This window comes from Pteropus vampyrus, unplaced genomic scaffold, assembly GCF_000151845.1.
Source record: "Pteropus vampyrus isolate Shadow unplaced genomic scaffold, Pvam_2.0 Scaffold16, whole genome shotgun sequence".
Classification (NCBI taxonomy): domain Eukaryota; kingdom Metazoa; phylum Chordata; class Mammalia; order Chiroptera; family Pteropodidae; genus Pteropus; species Pteropus vampyrus.
In genome coordinates, this window is record NW_011888797.1 from 5538105 (window position 1) to 5546602 (window position 8498).

General features: G+C 41.8%; 1 pseudogene; it reads right to left on the bottom strand.

Moving 5' to 3' along the window:
- Window positions 1–3799: 3799 nt before the first annotated feature.
- On the bottom strand, window positions 3800–8273 carry LOC105288292 (annotated as a pseudogene).
- Between the last annotated feature and the right edge of the window lie 225 nt (window positions 8274–8498).

Sequence of the window (8498 nt, forward strand, 5' to 3'; positions counted from 1 at the left end):
CCGAAGTCTCTTCTTACATCGAGAGGAAAAGAAAAACCATAAACTGAAGAATAAACTTCCTAATTGTGGAGAGCATGGTTAGAGGGCAGTGAATATCTCATCATTCTCAAATAGACTGAAAGCTTAAGGAAGCTTTCAGTAAATAACCTATTATATTGACATGAATAAAGTTAAGAGGGAGTAGTAGGCTGTACTGAGGCAGTAGAGACTACAGGGGGTGGGTGGGGGAGGGGGGATTGTTTCTGATGTCCCTTTGTATCTAACTCTTACCCAGATACCAAAACTGAACCACCACGATGAGCCAAGTATCATATTCCCAAAAAATCTGCCAGACATTCCTGCCATTTCAGCTTTATTGAATTACTATGTAGTACAGCCTTAGAAATATAAATCGTGGAGAAGCAGGAAATGCGTTTATTTCATTAACCCAACTAGCCTTCATTTGAGGCTGCTGGTGCCTCTCTTAGGAACAGCCTTGCAAATACATTGCATTTTGTTTTCCAGCTGCAGCAAACCTGACAATAGGATAGCATTCAATTCCTGCTTCTCCTCAAAAGCCCTTTCTTTCCTATTTAGTTGCCCAGATGTAGTACAGAGCGTTAAGATGAGAACATCTGTGTGTCCTTTTGTTTGTCATTTCTTGATCTTTCAGGCAATAGTTGGCCAGACTTGCTTTTTACTTTCCTTCCAATCAACCCTCCACAAAGAATAACTCATTTCCAAGATCAGCAACAAGCATCTTGTTGACATGAAAGAGCCCACATGACCTTTGACACAAAAACTTGGTTCTCAGTGGAGGGGTTGCACATGCAAAATGCTTAATCGATGGCACGAGTAACGAAGACAGAGATTATTTGGTCATAACAAGCAACTTTGCATGCTCAGATGACAGAGCAGAATTAGCATCGGAAGCCCTGGAGTTAGATGGCCTGAGTTCAGATTCAGGCCATGCACTTACCAGCTGGATGACTTAAGACCATGACTTCCCTTCTCCAAGCTTCCATTTCCTCAGCAGTATTAATTTTACCTCCAGGGTCTATTGAGAGGCAGCTTCAAGGAAAAAATGAGAGTAGGGGGACCTGTAACCTACAAAACATCACTCAACTTTGTTATTATTATGACACTCAAACCGAAGAAGGCAAGAGATACATCCTTAAGTGACTCAGCTTGAGGCCAAATTGCAGTGTCTGTCCTTGCCACCTTTCCCGTGAAAATTACCCCGCTTTCTCATCTCATCCCGGTTCCCAAGGGGCTCATGTTGTTCTCTATTCTTGCTCTCAGTTAGCACTTAATAAATCTCTCCTGAAACATGAATGGCTGGCTAACGGTTGGCTGACAATGGCTTAATGTGTGATTCCTCCCAAGAGTGTTGGCATTTAGTTTAATAGGGAAGGAGACCCTAACGTCTCTCCTAACCACTCAGAAGCTCCACCAGAACCCAGGGAGACATCTGTAAATGTCACCATCTGGGCCCTTCCTCACGTGATCATGAATGCGAAGGTTTGGGAGAGTGAGCAAGGAGAGAAAGGAAACCTATTGGGAGTTACTGCTCACTTCCCGATGCGAAGAAAAGCCTAGTGCCTGGAATGCTGTAGGTGTTCCATAAATAATCTCAAATGGATGAATAAGTAATAGAATCAATAAATGAGTGAACAAATAAATGAAGAGCTGCCCCGTACATTCTCCACTCACTCACGACGAAGAAAATAAACGAAAGCTCACTTTGTCAGGGCACCTCTGAGAAGTAGCCAACTATAACAGCATGCGCCCTGCCTCATCGTTTTTACTGGAATTGCCAGCAAGCAGAATAACCAATTCACTTTTTACTGATTGGATTTTTACCTGCCTTCTTTCTGGAATGCGATTTTTAAAAAGGGAGTAGGTTGCGGGAGGATAACAGGATCTTAATAACGGTAAAAGGCATAGCTTGAAAGTCTGTCATCTCTGAGTTTAAGACCCAGTTCTGCTATCAACTATTTCTGTGATTGAGCAAATGAATTAACTTCAACTTTTACTTCTATCTGTGAAGGAGATACTCCTACGGGATACCCCTTTCTCACTGTGAAAAACAAACTACAAGACAGAACAAAATATATTAATTATTTTCAGACATTTGACAGCAAGCAACATAGGACTATGACCCCAGCCGAACAGGAAAAAAAAAAAAAAAAACAAGGGAAACCCTACAACTGTCCCAGCTTCACCTGGGGGAAGTTTCTGGTGAGAATCACCAAGAGGGGGAACATAAACAGAGCAAGTGACAAAAATCGGGTGGCCAGGGAGGCCCAGGCAGCTAGATGTGGAGGCACAGAGTCCTGGAGAGGAAGCTTCTATACAAAGAGCCCCAGAAATCTGCATGGGGACACTCTGAGTCTTTAACTTAATTCTACTCTGCTAATGTGTGGGGGGAAAGTCTATGAAACTAGGCAAAGAAAAATAACAACAACAAAAAAGAATAATCCCTGGGGAGCTACAAGCCAAACAATTTTCGGACCTAACCAGAAACTGGAAAAGTCAAGTTCCCACCAGCTAGAGTACAGAGACGTTGCTGAATGTATATAAATACATATATTTATATTTACCAAATGGAACATTCAGGGATGAAAAAACACAATATCTGAAATATCAACTAATCTAGTGAAATTTTATTTCAGATACTGTGTTTTTCATCCCTAAATATTCCATTTCACTTGATGGAATTTAGAACACATTACATAGTACCAAAGAAAAGATCAGTGAACTTGAAGACATACAAAAGGGTGAGTCCCAATTATTTATTAGGCACTGAGTCAGACAACAAGGTTACCCAGTGCAGGTAAAGGGAATGGGCTGATCCAGAGATTCATGTTAGGAAATCACAGCAGTGTTTACATTCAAGGAATGAGTGTGAGGCTAAAAACAAAAGCAAGCAAGACTTCAAGGGCCAGGAGAAGGCAGACATGGTTCAGCAGGTGAAGGGGAGGAAGGGGGAAAACGCTGAGGTTCAATACGTTGACTGTGAGAAATGTAGTTGGCACTAGCTAAACTGGCAGGATCATGAGTAAATCCACCAGAATGAAAGATGCAAGGACAAAGAAAGACCTCAGGTGTAACACCAGCCAAAGCACCAATATGCAACTGCGCTGGGATCTTGGGAGGATGACTAGTCTCTTCTAGTCTGTCCTTTCCTTTTGGAATTCTCTTCTCAACAAGGAGTCCCATTAGCTCCAACTTAACCTCATGGGCAACACTGTCACCCTATTCTGGATCCCCCTAAGGACCCGAGAAATGTGATTATGATTGTTTCTCTAAAAAGGGAGACAATTTTCCCCAAGCCCCCATGTCACTTTGCTGCATCATTATGGTGCCCAGCTATTTGTGTTTATGAGAAGCCAGTGTAAGCAGCTCCCACTGCCAGGGACCATCTGTACTTCACAGGGACCGAACCCATAACCATGGCTTCTTTGGAGCAGATCGGCAGGCCTGGTTCTGAAGTCTGCATCTGGCTTTCTGCTTTGCACACATCCTTTTGTCTGAGCTCCAAAGACTGATGGCTGAAGCTTCTGGAATGCCCTAGGCATTGCTGAATCAGATGTTTTTCAGCTTCAGTGATTCACAAATTCCAATTTGCAGAACTTTCTCAGGATAGCTATTTTTTGGAGCCCCTTTTCTCCAGCTGCCTCCAAAATGAACTGTTCCTCACCCTCAGTTTCTTCTGACTGTGAGATGTGTGTCTGCAAGTCCAGTTTGGGACCATGTCTGTGTCACCACCCTGCTATGGGCTTCAAAGACAAGGCAATACACTGCTTTTTGAGTGATCAAAGTTGCTGTTGCAATGCCTGACCCCAGGAAGGTTTATGCAGCCCAGCTTGGCATCTTGTGTTTCCATATGGCCCCAAGCAGTTGCTTTGAGCAATCAGGCCTCTAGAATCAGGGTCCCCTGAGACACACCGGCACAGGAAATAGCACGTGGAGCCTTGTTGAGGAACGCATGTGAATACACAGCTTTAGACAGAAGGAACTCAGCCACTGAAGGCCCACTGTCCTTCTACTGAGTTCTGAGACACAGTTGGTGCCCAGAATGGAGAAAGGCCCACTCCTCCATCCCATTTCACATTAGAGGAAACTGTAATCAACTCCACTAATCCCACTTGCTGAGACTGGATCTTCCGGAACCTAACACCAATGGGGCACTGGGGGGACAGATACTCTCTCCACTTTTGTATGAAGAGTGCATTGAACAGGGCCAGAGTCTTCTTTCCTGATAGTATCTGTTTTGCTCCTATAGGAAAATGCCTTGTACATGGACAGGGATGGTGGCAGGATGGGGCTTTTGATCAAGGAGACTGACTTGAAGAAGGGTCATCTCAGGGGTACAACAGAGCAATTAAGAACTTGGGCTCAGAAGCCATTCAGCAAGGCCTGTATTTGAATCCTGTTCCTCATTTAACAGTGGGGCAGCTTGGGCAAGTTACCGCACATTTCCAACCCTCATGAGAGCATTAAGAGACATGATATGTGACAAGAGCAGACGCACTGCCTGCAGCTCAATAAGAACTCAGTGAATATCAACAATAATGATTTTTATTTATGCTGAGACCTTCCCATGGGAAGCAGACATAAGTTGTGACAGAGACACTGTTATGTGTCCACCCGATTTCATTTTATATTCTACTTTTTAAGTACTATGGACTTGAAGACGACCCAGGAAGTTAGGTTGGGGTCAGGTGACTGGGTTCTGGCCAATGAGATATGAGCACCAATGATGTACATCACAATCAGATCGGTTCTTAAAAGATCTTGACTTGTGCTTTCTCCCTCCTTCATTTGCATAACTGCAAATGACAAACCCTTTGATGGCAGAACCACAGGGTGGAAGAAGCTCAGATCCCCAAGCGTCTGCAGAGAGACAGCATAACAAGGAAACTTGCCCAAACTGTATTGAACTCGGCGAGAGTAAGAAATGATTGTTTATCATACTGAGCCACTGACATTTCAGAGCTTATTTGTCACTTTACCATAACATAGCCTATCCAGACTAATTCACAAAAACTAGCACAGGTAGTAGATGGGGGAACCAGCTGGTCAAGAAACAATAGATATTCCCACTCAGGTAGAAATAGGCAGCATAAATTTTTCATCAGTAGGAAAATAATTGTCACACTCTAAAAACAAAATTGATTGCTGGTTTCTCACACAATTCCCTGCTGAAACCATACAGTTGTGATAGCATGGAGCAGTTTTTGCGACATGAAAACCTTAGTGTGCATTTCCTGGTCTTTATAGAGCATCACTTCCATGTTCCAAACTTTGCATGATTGATTCTGTGGATTAAAAACATCCTCTCCATGAATTTCAATAAATTGGCAGTGAATTTCTGCAGTGGAAACATATTCTCATTTAAAATGCGCGTCATGGCATGTATCTCGTCTGGGGACCACCTGTCAAAGGAAGCAGCCATTTGTAGTTACGGCTACACAAACTCATAAATGATCACAGCCAGCCTGCATTAGAACATGGCCACATATGTTTAGCAAAACACCATACACTCCATGCACCACGGCTGTCCTATGCCAATGGACCAGAAATTAACCCTGTAAAGTTCTATTTTGGAGGCTCAAGGGCCTTTGTATATACTGTTCCTACTGCCTGGAATGCTCACTCTGCGTATAGTTATTTCTTCACCTTTGGACCTCTGCCCAAAGGCCAGCTCTTCAGAGATGCCTTCCCTGACTACTCTTTCTATAAGAGGTACCTCCCTCACTTAATTCTCTATTTCTGCATCCTATCCATTTCCTTCATAGCACTTATTATAATCTGTAATGGAGGGGGAGTGTTTGTTTACTTGTTTATTATCCATTTCTCTCACTAGACCTAAGTAACCATGAAATCCACCCCATCTTTAGAATTCCAGATATATGAACCAATACATCCCCTGTAGTGTTAAAATCAGTTTCAGCTGGATTTTTCTCACATTGTAGCTGATTTTACAGCTGAAATCTTCCTAACAAATATATCTCCTCTCTACAGCATTATATTTTTGTCTTCCTGATACTATCTCTATAAATTAAAAATCTTCTATGTGTCAGGGCCTGTATTAAGTACTTTATTTCATTTAATTTTCATAATAACTCTGAAAATGATTAGAAATGATTTAATGCTATTTTACAGATGAGGAAATCGAGGCCCAAAAGGTAGAACTTTTTTTGTTGACTCTGCATCCCTTCTTTTGGGGGAGCTGCTCTCCCCTACTCTGTGTGATTCTGAAGGAACTGTCATTCGAGTATACCACAAGGGTGGGCACATGATCCAGCCTTGCCAATCAGGGCATCTCTCTACCCAGACTCTGTGACTGGGCCAGAGGGAGACACGTGATCCCAGCAAAGCCAAACACAATGCCTCCTTGGCACATAAATGTTAGGATAGTAAGAATCTCTCTCTGACTCTAAGATCATACACTAAAAGACCTCATAACACTTCCGAAGAGCTATCTTGCTCCCATGCAGAAAGATCCTGCGTAAGAATGAAATCTACATTCAACAAGAGTGAATGAAAAAGAGGCCAACAGCATTACTTGAATCCCTGGATCCAGCATGCCTGGGACATACGCCTTGGACTTTTCAGTTACTTGAAGCAGTAAATTCATCTTGTTACTCGACATGTTCTGAGTTGTGTTTCTGTCACTTGCTACTGAATAAGGATGAAGTGAACACCATGTAGAAGCTCAATAAATTTTAAATTCTCTCAATTTTCCTCCTTAAACTTGACCATGCCTCATGACCTCACCGATCAATCAGTTGACAACATGTCAACTGTGCTGCTCCAACGACCTCTATTTTCCTTACTACCCCTCCTATTTTTTTGCATAACCAACCACTTCTGTTTATTTACTTTTTACAATATACTTTTTAAACCCATGGATGATATTGAATCATAATCCTGCTTAAATATCCATAGGTTATTTTATTTTTGCAAAGATAAGTTCTGAAAATCATAAAACCAAATAGACTGATAATACATATACCAAAATTAGATTTAAAATGTAGGTCACGGCTCTCATTCACTCTATCCTGGCATTAAAGATGTCACAAGGATACGTACTTAGAACACCACCAAGTATCCCAACATTTACAGACATAGGTGTTGTCGAAAAGGTCTTTCTCTGATTTTAGCAAAGAGAAACTATCCAAATTTTATTCTTTATACTACTGACAAGACTTAACTTTGGCACACAGTATTACTATTTCTCTTACTTTAGCAAGTTCTATTTTTCTCAAAGCCTTTCCCCCAATTTTTCCAGAAGTAAATATCATATTTCCAACCTTCAAAATATATGTACCAGGTTGGGATGTTCACATATAACCTTTCCAATTTCAGGCTAAGCAAAGACATGCATTTAGAACTATATTAACGTCATTAAAGCAAAAGACAATCCAACTTAATATCAGGAGATGTTGTGACTTTCCATTTAGTGTTTGATATAGAAAACATTACTTTTGACATTCTTTATTCAAATACCAGTCTGATCACACATGGCCCAAGAACATTCAAATAATAAATTTAAAAAAAAACAGATGTATAATGTTTGAAGATTGGTCTTCAAACATTATAGCAGTGATGCCACGTTTACCTATGATCTTGCCAACATAAAGCCACATCCACACCCTAGTGGCCATCAAAACATTCAGCAGAGCTTCCTTAACTGTGCTGTTTGGAGCTACCAGTGTGAGTTCTATTGACTTTCTTTTCAAGCTCTGAATAGCTGTAGGGATCTCAGCAGGGGTTGGAGGAACCAGCTCAACATTGGCATAGTGCCAAAATGTGGCTAATCGAGGCTTCGTATAAGTCACAGCACTGGGGCTTTCTCTGAGAGGTTACAAACAAATTGGGCCACAGTTCTAGGGTGAAAAGTCTGTGGCCTCAAACAGCTAGCTTAATGTCACCCCCCGAAAGGCTTCTCACTACCGCTTACATGTCACATTTTGTAGAGCCCCTAGGCCATGCATATGGTGCTATTCCCTATATCTGACTGCAGAACTTTGTCTTTCCAAAGGGGCTCACTTTTAAGTAAGTTTCCCCTTAGTCTCTTACCCTGAAAATGATTGACAGGCCCACTTGCTAACAGTGGCAGGGACCACAGCAAGAATTAAAAGCCTCCAAGCCAGGCAGATTGCCTTTAAGATGTTCTGTTTTAAAAGTCAGTGAATATTGCCCTGTAAAGTAAGGACTATGGTTTCTCGTTCATTGAGTTTTATACTCAAGGGAACTTCAAAGAAATTCTCTCACTCTTTCATAGCCCTATTAACAGTTGAGTAAGGCAGCAATGAATATACCCATCAGACACATGAGAAAACTGAGGCCCAAAGACATGAAGCAATTTGACTCAATAGCAATCATCAAGTCCAAACTGGAATTGGAATTCTTCCTACCTCAGACCAGCTTGAGAGGCATGGGCATGTCCTAATTTGCCAGGCCACAATTATAAGCATCCATTCCCCAACCCTCTACCATAGCCAGTC